The sequence below is a fragment of the Eurosta solidaginis genome, chromosome 1, assembly GCF_040869045.1.
Source record: "Eurosta solidaginis isolate ZX-2024a chromosome 1, ASM4086904v1, whole genome shotgun sequence".
Lineage (NCBI taxonomy): Eukaryota > Metazoa > Arthropoda > Insecta > Diptera > Tephritidae > Eurosta > Eurosta solidaginis.
Window position 1 is genome coordinate 96,797,328 of NC_090319.1, and position 15,583 is coordinate 96,812,910.

The window sequence follows — 15,583 nt, forward strand, 5'->3', positions numbered from 1 at the left end:
CTAAAAAATTGGGCTTTACAACAACTCAAGTAATTTTTATAACAAAGCTGATTAAGACGGTGAAATTTAGAACGAGCTATTAGATATTTAGAGAGGTCTGCAGATGCTCCAGATTTCTTGAACCTCTTATAAAGCCTATATTTAATGTTATTAAGTCTGATAAGTTGCCTTGAAAACCAAGGGGGCTTATTCGAACATAGGGTATAGCGAGTAGGAATGCAGGTATCAAAGAAGCCATCAAGCGTACTGTAAAATATAGAGATAGCCGAATCGACATCAGTGCAAGCATAGAGATCCGACCAATCATGGGAAGCCAACAGATCATTGAGCATAATGAAATTCGCTTTGTAGAAGCATCTAGATCGGGGACGAGACTGTACTTGAATCCTACGGGGTAGGCTGATATCAAGTGATATCTCTAGCGTAGGGTGAAGAGGGTCTTCTGGAAGGGATAAAGGTAGTATTCGCGTAAGGGCAGTACCCACCGAGCATTCCACAAATACTAAATCCAGCATTTTATTTCCACTATTTGGAACATTGTTAATCTGTAAAAGAGATGAGTCTAACAAGCAATTGAGAAACTCATGTTGAGCAGTGGGAGTTAAAAAGTTTGAATCACTTATATTAACCCAACTAACTGTTGGCAAGTTAAAGTCACCAACAACAACAAGTCGATCGTTATCTCCCAACTGCGAATGCAAATCACAGATGGCCGAGCTATGGCTAGCATAAACATCCATATCCGAACGAGGTGGTATATACGAACAGCAAAAAATTATGCTATAGCTACCGAATGAAAGCCTAACTGGTATGAATTCGATATGAGAGATATTGTCCAGCGAAATCAACTCAGACGATAGGTTAGATTCAACAGCAATAAGGACACCTCCCGCTCTAGAGATGCGATCACGCCGATAAACAGCATATTTATTTGAAAAAACCTCAGAATTGTAATTATCAGGCTTTAGCCAGGTCTCCGTAAAAGCTACAACTTGTGCAGAAAAGTTGCAAGAATTAAGGAAGAATGGAACAAGTTTTGATCGTAAACCACGAACATTTTGGTAATTAATGAGAAGACGGGACTGATCAGCAATTACCTTTGTGTTGTTATTACTGTGTTCGTCATACCGTTTTTTGGCTGTAATAAAACAGGTTCGGCCCTCGCCTTTCTCGTGAACAAGTGAACCACAGTATGCTTGGGCCAAAAAGAGGAATCAAATACCTTATCGAAATATTCATCTGAAAGGGATATTTTAAATGAGGAGATGTCTCTCTCATATTTAAAGTTAAATTTATACACATTGATGTTACTAGTGGGTGCAACACCAAGTTTAGAGCAAACGTAATGAGCAATGTCATTTTCGGTAAGCGAGGCGTGTAATCGGGACACAAATACAGCCCTACGAGGTGGCACGGCAGTCACCTGCAAAAGAGTAGCGGATAGCGCACCAGAGAGCTGGGAAGGTGCGGCCGTTATAGCGTTGGTTATCGAGCTCGTACTATTTTTTTCAGGTACACTTGTATCGCTAGCAACAACCCCAGTATCGGTAACTGTTATTGTTGGGGCTAAAGATACCGGTGGAGGTGGAGGTGTAGGATGAATTGGGGAGTCCAGCGAAATCAACATTGGTGACGTAGAACAAACAGCCGCAAAGGTACCACTATTAGTTCGTGCATCGTTTAATTTGTCAGAGATCGTCTCACTGGAAGTCTCGACACAACCTTGTGGAGATTCTTGTGGAGATTCCTGATCTGCATTGTTCATAACGTCTTTGGTAAGCCTGTTCGTATCAGTCAACGCGGTTGAAGGGACATTCGTAGGAGGACAGCTTTGCCCCTGACTCGAAGACAAGTTGGAGTCATTGTTGGGCATACATTTCTTACGTTTGGGGATTCAGATATCACTTTCAATTTTTTAAAGTGAGCCTCCATCGTTTTGAATCTTTCGTTAAGGTCACGAAACCCAATAAAAATGTTGTTGAACTCTTTCTGAGTTTGCCTCATAAAAGCTCGCATGTCATTTTCTACGGAACGACAATCATGACATGTCCAGTTCAGTCCAATTTTGCTGGATATTAGGTCAACCACCCGACCACCTATGTGAGAGAAACCGGCACAGATAACATGAGCCATATTATCACAGAGCCAACAACAAACATAAGTATCACCACGGGAAATTTTCTTTTGATTGGTGCACTTCTTGACACAGCAATCCAACATAATTGCAAAGTTAAACAAACCCAAAAGAAAAATAGGCAAAAGAAACTATGAGTATAGGATAAATTGAACAGCTGTTCAAAAATTATGGGCGACAGTTATTTTGGAGCACTGGATGCAAATAATATGACCTAAAAAATCAAAAATATGCACTAAACACATAAAGAATATGCAAAAACACGGTTATCACGAATCAATCGATTAAAAGCCCGATTAACTTTACCGCCCTGCAAAAATTGTTGAATTACGTGTTCCATTTTCTTCATGTTGGAGTACTCTAACAATACTCCTTTGCAAAGCGTTTGCGGACCACCATCAGCCGATCATTGCTCGTTTTTTAACGACCGTGATCACGACACGATGACGATAGAACAGAGTTGCCAAAAGTAAAATATTGCATACAAATAACTGATAATAAAATTTTACTATGGCAACTCTGATAAAATGCAACCGCGCACTGGTTTTATGTATACATACTGTAGTGTAGAGAAATATAAGTTTCTTTATTCACGCAAATGCTAAATAACATAAGAATATTCGTAGTAAAAAATACAAAAGTTGTATTGCCCTTCTTCATTTACTTTCATTTTAAATTAAATTCACTCCGATAATTCTTTCCGGCACAATTCCTCCTTAGTACTTTGGCATATGGTCCTCTGTGGGTGCTCCATGGAGTACTACAGTGAAAGTACTTTGGAAAGTACTCTCACGTATGTACTCTATGGAATACCACAAACAAAGCGAGAGTGGGATCACCTACTCCTCTCCTAGGACATCGCAATGTTAATTGGAGCACATTTTTGTATGAATACAGATTAGTTTTGGAATACTCCTATACTCCCAAAGGAGTATTCCTTACATTATTTATGGAGTACTCGCGCTTTTTGAAGGGCGGCGATGGATGGCCGGTTATCTGCTAATCGAGCAAAATTTGATGGCTGTCAGCTGTTTACAAAATAAAATTTACGGGAAAATTTTACAAAAATTGTAAATTGTGCGGAAATGGTGTATTTTATTAAACAAAATAAAACCGTACACAATTGTTAAGTACTTATATATTTGTTACACACCAAACGTTTTTGGTATTTGTATTGATTGGAGTACAACATACATTTGGTGTACAACCTGGCATTATAGAGTTCCCTGTGATCCGAGCCATTCAACCAAGAAGCGGAAAAACAATTTATAAACAAAATAATGGAGCATAATATCGAGCTTGACAATTTATCCCGTTTGGGCTTCCTGCGCTTTACAGAAAAACCACGTACATTTGGAACTAGAGAAAACTTTTTTGAGAAGTATGACGATCACACATTTGTTCAAAGGTTTCGTCTCTCCAAAAGAAGTGTTTCCAGTGTTTTAGACAAACTTTAACATAAAATACGAAATTATACTGAAAGGTTTGTATTATATTTATAATGGCATCGCTTATATTAATAAGATTCGTTATACAGACATCGAGCACTTAGCCCATTAGGAATGCTACTGTTAGCCTTACGCTTCTATGCATCAGGAAGCTTTTTGATATTAGTAGCTGATTTCTGTGGAGTGAGTATAGCCACTGCAAGCCGGGTTGTAAGAAAGGTTTCAATAGCAATTGCAGAACTTTCCGCGGAATACATCAAAATGCCTAAAACCAGAATGGAACTAGAAATTACTGCTCGTAGTTTCCACCGCATTGCTAGTTTCCCCAAAGTCGTTGGCTGCATTGACTGTACCCATGTGAAAATCCAATCACCAGGTGGAGAAAATGCGGAAATATTCCGAAATCGAAAGGGGTATTTTTCGTACAATGTGCAAGCAGTTTGCGATGCAGATCTCGTTATTAGAGATATTGTTTGTCGATGGCCTGGTTCCGCGCATGACTCAAACATTTTTAATAACAGCAGTATTAAACACCGATTTGAGCTAAACGAATTTAAAGACGGTTTTATACTAGGAGATAGTGGGTAAGTTGTAAATAGATACATGATGACTTCACTTTCACATCCCAACACTGACGCGGAACGCTTGTATAACGAGTCGCAAATACGTACGAGAAATTGCTTAGAGAGGTGCTTTGGTGTGTGGAAACGTCGCTTTCCAGTGCTTTCCATAGGATTGAGGATTTCGCAAGAAACCGTAATGGCAGTCGTTGTTGCATGCGCTGTTTTAAATAACATCGCTCGGAAAAACGGCGATGCAGACCCCTCCGAAGAAGATAGTTGTAGCACTGAAGGGTCTACTGAAACTATATATGAATACCACTCGGCAGAAAGTCAGGAAGCCTCCTTTATGAGATCGAGCTTGATCAGGGATTATTTTGCAAGGTTAGTATATAAGTCAACTCTTTAAAGCCAGGAGTAACATACATTTAAAAATTTTCCAGGTTATAAAGAGTCTCCAAACATAGCGGTGAACTTGCATGCAGATTTGCAAGCCTTGCAACAAGAACTCGAAGAAAAATATGAAATTAGCAAAACGATTTTCCACTCACTCAAGTAACAGCATGTCCGTTGTGGATCGAAAGAACATACTGCACCAGTCCAACTCGCTAGTAACACCGTATGAGGAAATGCAAAATCAACTTATAATTCAGAATTGTGGTATAAATCTAAATAAACATTTAATAACACAGACCACATCCTCCAGCAAAGTACAAGCGATCGCTATATTAAATGCAATATTGGCTGCTGATTTCCTACAATCAAAAGTGCCTGATTCCTACAAATTGAATTCGATGAAAATCTACATTACAAATTTATAGAGCTACAGAAGCTCATATATATGGCAGTAAAGCTCATACAAGTCATGATTAAATTAATATCGGTACATGCCGTTGGCATCACGGGAAGGACCATAAATCTCCAGAAGAACTTTTTTGTCTTCCTATTAAGACACATCAAACACAGCAAGCACCAGCGAGATATCAGTGGTAGAGAAAGACCAGCGACGCAAGCACTTTCACGACACAATTTCTATGGGCTTCAACGCAATGCCGACGGTGTGTACTGAAGATGATGTAATTATGAGCTGTATGAGGGTTACGCAGACATCGTATTCAAAGTTATCTTTAGTTAAACTCATTTTTCATGTATACGTATATAGGTAGTTAGGATTAATTTAATTCATTTTTCATAGTAGTATACATAGTTGTTTTTAATAAGCTTAAATAAAATAAATGAATTAATATTTTATAAATACCAAGGATTTTATTCGTAAAGTATATTTACATAAGGGCTTTTTATAATTTTGATTTAAAATATAGCGTAATCTATAGCAGAAGTTGAATAAGTAAAATGTCTATGACTTACACAGAATTCAGGATATTGGATAAAACTTTGAAAAATTTTTATTGAAAATTGAAACTTTTTTATCTTAATTTCAAACAATTTTTTTAGTATGCAGTTTTGTAGCTCATTCAATTTTAATATAATAGTGTGCACTTTAGAAGTACTTCAGAAGTATTCCCCAATTTTCAGATTTTTTTTTTTTTGTAGAAGGTGTTGAGTGAACAAAAAGTGATTTTTCAATCAAAACGGATGGAACAGAATACTCAACACAAAAATCTGAAAATTCGGGTTTACTTCTGAAGTACTTCTAACGTGCACATTATTATATTAAAATTGAATGAGCTACAAAACTGCATACTAAAAAAATTGTTTGAAATTCAGATAGAAAAGTTTCAATTTTCAATAAAAAATTTTCAAAGTTTTGTCGAATATCCTGAATTATATGAGCAGGAGTTTACATATGTACAGTTTTCAAGAAATTCTTTTCATAAACAAATTGCGAAATTGTATCTAAAGAAGTAATTTTTGGGGAAAATTGCAATTTCGTTTTGCAAAACGTTGTATACTTCAGCTTATAGGACACACTGCTAATATCTTTGGCTGAGCAGCACGCCTCAATATTGGAGAATAAAAAAACCGACGCGGTCTTTTGCGAACAGAAACGGAAAGTATGGGAGCAAATAGATCGCGCTTTTGAGGCCCAGATGGGCGTCAAACGTGGAGCGAAAAATTATGAGAACATGAAACGGAAAGCCAGAAAGTCCCTGGCAGGGGAGCGACAGGAAATATATAGAACTGGTGGTGGTCGTAACCGGAGCTACGTGGTAGTAGATAGCAAACAAAAAGTAAATGTAACTAAAAATACTACATAAAAAGCAAATAAAATAAGGATGCTCATAATATTTTGCAAATTGTCTAGCAACGTAGCATTTATGGCATATTTACACAACAAATTTCAAAATTCATGTACTCTTGAAGTTTATTGTGTAAATAAGCTATGTTACTAGACTTGCACCAGACCGTGAGCAGCCCTAATATTAAAATTAAATTTTTTGAACGCTATTTACAGCCGTCGACTTATGCTACTTTGGTTGCCTCTTACTCGACATTTAATTTAGCTTTTTTTAAATTAATTTGGAGTAGTTCCATTTCGAGCATATGTTTCTCCTTTGCCCACGGAAGCCTCTCGACCGCCCGCTTATTCTCCTCCTCCCAAAATTCTTGTTGGCGGTCAGTTGCCTTTTTTCCATCCCTATGCACCGCTAGTTTCTCCGAGGGTTTCGTTTTGAGCTGCGTCGGATTCCACGAGCTCCAATTGGTTGCAGTGGTTTACAAAATTATAAATTTATTAAAGAGAAAAATGATAAATATACTCTACTACAATTTCTAAGGTCTCAACTGCTTCAAATATAGGCTCCTCGATGCTCCTCATGGACTCCTCCAAAATTTCTGAGGAAGCTTCGTCCACTCTTGGCTTTTCCATTGCTTCTATTTCATATGTTATAACTGAAATAATACATTATTAGATACATTTTGGTTTAACAGAAATATACAACGTCTTACCATCGCTATCGTAACTATTTGCAAAGCCAGTTGCCGTCTGGCCCAACAACGCCGCTAATCTTTCCGTATTTGGGTCCATGCAGCTCCGGTTACGACCACCACCAGTTCTATATATTTCCTGTCGCTCCTCTGCCAGGGACTTTCTGGCTTTCCGTTTCATGTTCTCATACTTTTCCTTAAATTTTTCGCTCCACGTTTGACGCCCATCTGGGCCTCAAAAGCGCGATCTATTTGCTCCCATACTTTCCGTTTCTGTTCGCAAAAGACCGCGTCGGGTTTTTTATTCTCCAATATTGAGGCGTGCTGCTCAGCCAAAGATATTAGAAGTGTCTCCTCTGCTGAACTAAAATTTGGAAGACGGGGCTTATTTTTGTTTCCTTTGAATTCCATTTTACTATTTTTTTTAACTTTGAATTACTTTTTATATACTAAAAAAGAGTATTTACTTTGATTTAAGCAAAACAAAAATTAACGGTTTTACTTATTCACAATGCAACTTTTTCTTTATTTATTCACAATGAGCGGTGTAATCGGCGATAACTTAACCAGGCCTTGGTGAAAACGAAATTCTCATTTCAGAATATCAGCGGTTAAGCAATCATTGATTAGATATACCGCTTACCGGCTTTTATGAAAACGGCCCTTAGTGTGAAAGACTCCAAATTAATAAAATATACAGACATATACATTTTTTAAAGTATACAATAAAATAAATAGTTAAGCACTTTTAAAAGTAAAATACCAATAGATTATTTTCAAATCCATACATACATATGTACGCATACTTAAAATTTTCAGTCTTCTTTCTTGATGGCTTTATTTGCAAACAAGATAAATTGTCCTTTAAAATTTTCAAAGTTAAAGCCTTCCCTATTTGGGCGCAAAAATGTTTTGTACAAGGAGAACGTTCTTTCTACTTCAACGCTAGTGATTGGGGCGTACTTGAAGCAAGATAATTCGTAGAGGTCATAACTACTTTCGTATACAGCTGTCACTTGAGTTCATTTGGTCACTTGAACTTAGCACACCGGATATTACCTTAAGTTACTGGAACCCAGTATTTTTTTTTTGCAGAACGGTGTTAAATTTCTCCCTTATCTTTTCACCAAGTTCACCTTGCACCCCTTCAATTGTTGTAACAGCAGCCTCCACAATATGCAATTATTCTGCCAACGATTTTTTCCCTTCCAATTTAGTTATAATATCTGGCAAGGAGCTGTAGTTTGAATTAATATAGGCTAAATGTGCTTCAATAGAATTTGAATTGCCTTTTTTGTCTTCAATATAGAAGAAGCATCGCCATAATTTAGATCTTTAAGAAAGGTTTGAAACTCGTTAAAATTTTCGCAATAATATTTTGCCGCCTCTAACCAGGTTCCCCATCTTGGTAATATTGGCTGTGGCGGAAGACCAATATTGGGAAACATGTTTTTAAATGCTACAGCACGCAAAGCATATGTTAAAAATATTTTCTTTCCATTAGATATTAAGTAGTGCACATCACTAAAACGGGTTCTAACATCTTCGGCCACTCGATGCATTGCATGCGCCAAACAAGTAAGGTGTAGTAATTTTGGATAAAATACCTTATGCGCTTTTGCTGACTTTACTATATATGGAGCTGCGTCAGTGACATATAAAAGAATTTTCGACTTTTCGAAGTCAGGGCCCAATAATTGCATGTAATCATGAAATGCTCTTGCAATTGTGGAGTGATTTGTGCGTTCTAGACAAACGACGTTTAATAAAAAAAATTTGGAGCTCACATCTTTGTCTGGATGTAATATTCCCACTAAAATGTTTGCTACGAAACGGCCTTGTATGTCAGTCGTTTCGTCAATTGATACCCACAAAAAGTTGTTCTTCAATTGCACTTTGATTTCTTCAATTTGCGATAAATAGATATCATGGACATAGTTTTTTCTCAAAGTTGACTCAGAAGGAATGGATTCCGTGGTGTATTTTCTGAAAAATTGATTAAATGTTGGTTTGTTAACTTCCATAATGGGATATCAGCTGCAATAAATGGCTCGCAAAGCTCCATGTAAAACTTCGAATGTCTCTTTATATTCGTTTACATATTTTGAAAGAGTTCCAGCCAAAGTAGTTTTAGTTTTAGGCATTTTTAAAAAATTTCTGAATATGCAACAATTTTTTGAACAAAAAGAAGGTAAATAAGAAAACAAATCGCAGAACATATAATATTTATACCAGTGACACTAGCCGTGAGCAACGTTTAAATTCAAATATAAAGGTATATATGTACATAAAACTTAACAAGGGGGCAGACACACTTACTTGTAAGGCTGACACCACACTTCAACAAACACAAGCAAAGCCAACGTAGGTAATTGATCCGATATCATATTGCGTAAGCAGACAAAATGCAATCCATGGGAACTGCAGCGTAAGCGATATGATATGCGGATAAAATGCAAGTCGTGTGATTCGCCACGCAAGCGATAAAATATTATTTTGGCCAATCGTGGGAAGTGCAGTGTCAGCAATTATGAAATCACTTAGATTAACTAAGCTTAGAGCTTAGTTTAAGTTAATGATAAAGTCAGTCTGTTTTTGACATTGAACGGAAATAAATGGTAAATATTATTAAGCGGACTAAAAACTATTTTTATTTGGATCTTTGCAGGTTGCAATGTGGCCGCGGGGCGGCCCCCAACTTTAACTTTTTCAGCCCTAGTCCTTGGGCTCCTTAACTGGCGCCCGAGCAGGGACCCACTGGCAAGTGGGTCCTTCAAAAAGGACCTCCTTAAATGTGAGGTCCATAGTGATTAGTGACAAAGTGATAGTGGAGTGCTAAGGAAAAGAAAAAAAACAATAGAAATTTTACCGATAAAGGAATAAAAAAAATATAGAGAGGCAAGACCTCAGCTTAGATAATTTAAGGCTTGTACAGCCAATAACGAAAATACCAAAACCGAGATTCACCTTCGAGGGGACCCTCCGGTTATAACGATAGCTTAACTCTGCGAATCCCCTTGGGACCCTCCAGGGTATAAAAGCTCCTCTCCCCAGGAGAGGTAAAACGAATAATAATAAAAAAAAAAAAAACAAGTGAACAACAAAAAGTTGAGTGAAAAGTGATGCTAAACGCAATAAGTTACTACGTCCAATACTAAAAGCCCTCAAAGGGCTATACAGGAATAATATCAAAAGAAGCGAGCCTGTGACCCCTAAGATCCTCTGGCGTGCGAATAAAATTCAACACGAAAATTGAAACATTTGATAAGTGAATTATCCTACGGCCCACTATTGCTATTCCAAGTGCACGTATGGGTTGGATTTTATATAAAGTGCCACGATTTTCAAACTTTTGCTGATTTGTAGGGGTAGAGGAGGTCCCAAAAATCACAAACTTATCATCCGCAACTCTAGGAAACTCTTAGTTTATGAAATATAAGCTTTTTAATTTCCAAATTTAGTAAAATTTCAACTTCAGTCCTGCACTTAAAATTCGGTTCGCTCATGTCGATAGCGGTATCAAAAGACGCGCATTTGCGTCAAGATTCAGAATCCGAAAGCAGAAACTACATTTTTTTTATCTCGTTTAAAAGTTATTCGCGGAAAACCCGTCGGTACTATTGTCGCTTTTTTCGTTGTTGCAATTAAACAAATGACGGTGGTGAATAGTGTTGCCAGCTCCGCAACAATATCTTTTTATCTTTGTAGAACATTATAAGGTGGTGGCACGTCGACATAAATGCAAACAAACATACGCTATTAATGTATTTTGTTTTTGTAAAACACTTAATAATTGTAGTCTAATATTATTTGGGGTGGTGCGCAGAAGGGTGTACTACGCAGAAGGACATCACCGTGGCGGTAGCCACGGTTATACCACACACCCAGACTTGGCATGGCGTAGCCCAGGGTTATTTTTTATAAGCGCGGCCGAAGGCCGCATATGCAAAAAAGTGTTCTACGCAGAATTACCGTTGGAATCAGCATAAAAATCTCTATAAAGTCCAATTTTTTATTTTTTTTTTTGACAAATGTATGTATTCTGCACTTGTTCCAATTAAATACATTAATTTCAAATTATTCAGAGAATTACATGAAAATGAAATACATTGATAGTGTATGTTTGTTTGCATTTATGTCGACGTGTCACCACCTTATAATCTTCTACCAAGTTAAAAAGATATTGTTGCGGAGCTGGCAACACTATTCACCACCTTCATTTGTTTTCGTTTGTTTAATTGCAACAACGAAAAAAGCGACAATAGTACCGACGGGTTTTCCGCGAATAACTTTTAAACGAGATAAAAAATGTATTTTCTGCTTTCGGATTCTGAATCTTGACGCAAATACGCGTCTTCTGATATCGCTATCCACATGTACGACCCGAATTTTAAGTGCAGGGCTTTAGTTGAAATTTTACTAAATTTGGAAATTAAAAGGCTTATATTTCAAAAACTAAAAGTTTCCTAGAGTTGCAGATGATAATTTTGTGATTTTAAGGACTCCCGCCACCCCTCGAAAAAAAGAAAAGTTGAAAAATCGTGGCATCTTATTCTAAATATTCCCCCAATATCTTTTTATCTTTGTAGAACATTATAAGGTGGTGGCACGTCGACATAAATGCAAACAAACATACACTATTAATGTATTTTGGTTTTGTAAAACACTTAATAATTGTAGTCTAATATTATTTGGGGTGCTGCACAGAAGGGTGTACTTCGCAGAAGGACATCACCGTGGTGATAGCCACGGTTATACCACACACCCGGACTTGGCATGGCGTAGCCCAGGGTTATTTTTTATAAGCGCGGCCGAAGGCCGCCTATGCAGAAAGGTGTTCTACGCAGAATTACCGTTGGAATCAGCATAAAAATCTCTATAAAGTCCAATTTTTTATTTTTTTTGACAAATGTATGTATTCTGCACTTGTTCCGATTATATACATTAATTTCAAATTATTCAGAGAATTACATGATAATGAAATGAATTGAAATGAAATACATTGATAGTGTATGTTTGTTTGCATCATCATCAACATCGTTTATAAAGATCAAAAACATAATAGGACCGAGATGGCTGCCCTGAGGCTCACCGGAGGGAACATCGATGACATTCGAACAAATTTTTTTAAAAATGACTCTTTGAGTTCTACCGCAAAGATAGGAGGAGATCCAGCGAGTTAGGCCAGGTTGAAAACCAAGCAATTCGAGTTTATAAACAAGTAATGAGTGGCGTACTTTGTTGAATGCTTTGCTGAAATCAGTGTATATAACGTCGGTATGATGATTGTTTCTAAACCCATTAAAGACGTGAGTTGTAAATTCAAGCAAATTGGTTGTGGTTGATTTGGCTCTACAAAAGCCATGCTGAGAACTATCTATCAATGTAGAAATCGAAAATGTAAGGTGATTAGTAACGATTGCTTCGAAAGGCTTATGGATAGCGGCTTTGCTATTCCACGATAGTTTTCAATAGACGACTTGCTTCCTTTTTTATGGAGTGGGATAAGAAAAGATTCCTTCCAAGCCGTCGGGAAAATGCCATTTTTTAAAGAGAGGTTAAACAGATCAGTAAGGGGCTGGTAAATGTATTCCGCACATTTTTTAAGAAAACATGTTGGGATAAAATCGGGACCGTATTTGAAGGATTATTTTAGGGTCTTTAGATGTAGTAGAACATCTTCAGGCAGCAAATATGGGGCATATATTGAGTTACTAGAATGGAGCTCATACGGATAATTTGTAGGTGATGAATCAACCACAGCAGAGTAATTAGAGTGAAACAATTGAGCGAAGAAGTTTGCAATCTCTTGATCGTCGCTGGAAATGCTATTTCTAAACTTCATGGCAGAAAGAAATCCGTTAGTTCTGCGTTTAGAATTTACGAAATCATAAAAAGACTTCGGGTGGCAAATAATGTTTCTTTTAATTTTACATATGTAAGCTTTATAACACTTTTTATTAAGTTCAAAATACTTATGACGGAAAATAGCGTACTGTGCTTAATGAGAATGTAAACCGGTTCTCTTATATAATTTGAATAAACGTGATTTCTTATTTTTTAAAGCTTTTAAATCTTTAGTAAACCAGGCTTGCACTGGTTCAATGTACGAGCATTTGCATTTGGGCACATGTTTTTCAAATAAAGTATAAATGGTTTTATTAAAATGTAAAACGTTTTCCTCTACATCCTCTTTATATCGAGGCCAAGTTATCTCAGAAAGCTCTTTATTTAAATTGTTGAAATTAGTTTTGGAAAAATCAAAGCATCTGGTAGAGGCACATGTATTGTTAGTGCAGCCGACTTCGTTGCTTAAGATGAAGAGAAGGATGGTAAGCGTCTTCTGGCAAAACAAGAGGTTCACACCGATTTATAGAGAATTTAGATATGTCGTCAACAAATGCTAAGTCTAAGAATTTTCCATACTTATTTGGAAAGAAGTTGATCTGATTAAGGCAACGATCAGTAATTCCATCCAAAAAGTCATTGTTATGCATCTTGGATGATACGGGGACAATATTGTGATCAACGGTATTCCAAGATATATGTAGCAGGTTAAAGTCGCCTAAAACAATCATTGAGTCCGTGGACTTTATCATCGAATTGACTGATTGTAACAGTGAAATATGGTGCATATACACTGATAGATCAGAAGACGGTGGAATATAGCAAACGGCTAAGTAAATATGACCCCGGTCTAGTAAGATTCGGATGCATTTAAACTCGATGGAATCAACTTCGGCTAAATTAACATCTTCAGATGGAATTGAAGAATGTACAGCTAGCAAGACACCACCTCCGGTCCTATTTAAGCGATCATTTCTATAGGTCTGATACTCACCACAAAAAATTTCGGAATTTAAAACATTGGGTTTCAGCCATGTTTCGGTAAAAGCAATAATATTATAGTTACAGTGAATGGTTTTCAAATATAAGTCAGTTAATTTAGTATTTAAGCCTCTAACGTTTTGATAGTAATGCTTAAGCAAGATATTAAATTAAGTTTTTTGGATCGGAACTTTGAGGAGGAATTTTTGCTACATTTTGAGTAATCTCAATAGTCTTATGCACAAATTCGCGAACAGCCCCTGGCGGCCAAAATGCGCTGTCCAAAAGTTTATCAAAATCTTCCGAGTAGACATCAATTCTAAATGAAGAAATGTTCCTTTCGTAATTAAATTTAAATTTTCTTAAAGTCATGCAGTCAGCCTTAATTTTCGAAGTGACATAAGACTTGATATCCTCAACGGAAGTGTCTTTGTCAAAGCGAGATACAAAAATCGATTTTTTGAGCGGGACTACAACCAGCTTCTTAGCCGGTGCTGCTGAATAAGAAGTCACAGATTGAGAAGTTACAGTTTCAGAAGTTACAGTTTGAGGCTCTTAGGTTTTTTCCGCGGCCTTAGAAGTGGATGGAACCACAGCTAGCGGATTAGGAGAAGCCAAGTCTATGAGCTCCACTTGCGGAAGATTAATGTTCTGAGCAGGATTACGATTCAAAGCGTTAGGTGAGTCTTCAGAGGGTTTTTGATTATTATCCCGGTTGTCTTTATTTCTATTTAAACAATGCGGTAACTCATCCAAACACTTGAAGGATTTGAACAAGCTATCGTATTGATTGAACTTTTCCGTGATTATGGAAAACTCTTTAGCAATATCAGAAAACGCATTTCATGTTTGTCTAAACAGTTTAAATAGGTCAACCTCAGTTGATCTGCATTTAATGCATGACCAACGTACTCCCTTCTCCCCATCATTGACAGTGTCAACAACTCTAGCCGTCAGTCCCGCGTACTTTCCATGGGCGAGCCCATCGCAAAGCCAGCAAGAGATAAAACGTTCGGATTCGCTTTTTACCTGACAGTTTTTGAAAATGCAAGTCATTTTTTATAGAAAGGTGAAAAGAAACTAGTATAAGAATATAGAAATGGTAGAGATATGTTTGTAAATTACAAAGAAAAAACAGTTGAAATAGCACTGTGAATGAGAAAGGTGAAAAGGTGCCAATCAAAATTGCAAAAAACACAAATGCACAATGACTCGGCAAACACAAAATGAATAATAAGAAATTGATTGAAAACTTTAAAAATTCACAAAAACTTAACTTTTCAAAGCAAACCAATTGTATTAAAATGAACTCTCGGTTTTCGCACTTATTTTTGTAAGTAAGTAAGTAAGTAAGTAAGTAAGATATAATTGAAAAGGCCAGCTTAACCGAAGCCTTGAAGGATAGACGTCCCGGCATTTATAAATGGAATAAAGATTCCAGAAAGTTACTTACAACTCCTACAAGAAGTATATATAGAACATTTCCTTTTATACAAAATTAGGATAACTCAGAGGGTGGTCGAGGATGTGGCCAACGAGGATAGGATTTGCGGTATAATAGAGACAGAACATAGGAGGGCCCATAGAAACTCAAAAGAAAATAGGGAACAAATCTTGGAAAAGTATTATTTTCCCAAAATGGCTAGTAAGATAAAAAATTTCACTTCTAACTGTGAAACCTGCCTTGCTAACAAGTATGATAGGCATCCGGCAGTACCACCGAT

The 15,583-nt window shown here is 36.9% G+C and overlaps 1 long non-coding RNA gene across 1 annotated transcript; it reads left to right on the plus strand.

Annotated features, from left to right (window-relative positions):
- Positions 1-2,771: 2,771 nt before the first annotated feature.
- LOC137236751 (uncharacterized) lies at positions 2,772-5,365 on the plus strand. Its single transcript, XR_010948621.1, has 3 exons — positions 2,772-3,617; positions 3,672-4,526; positions 4,586-5,365. It is a non-coding gene; the product is annotated as an uncharacterized lncRNA (long non-coding RNA).
- The last annotated feature ends 10,218 nt before the right edge of the window (positions 5,366-15,583 follow it).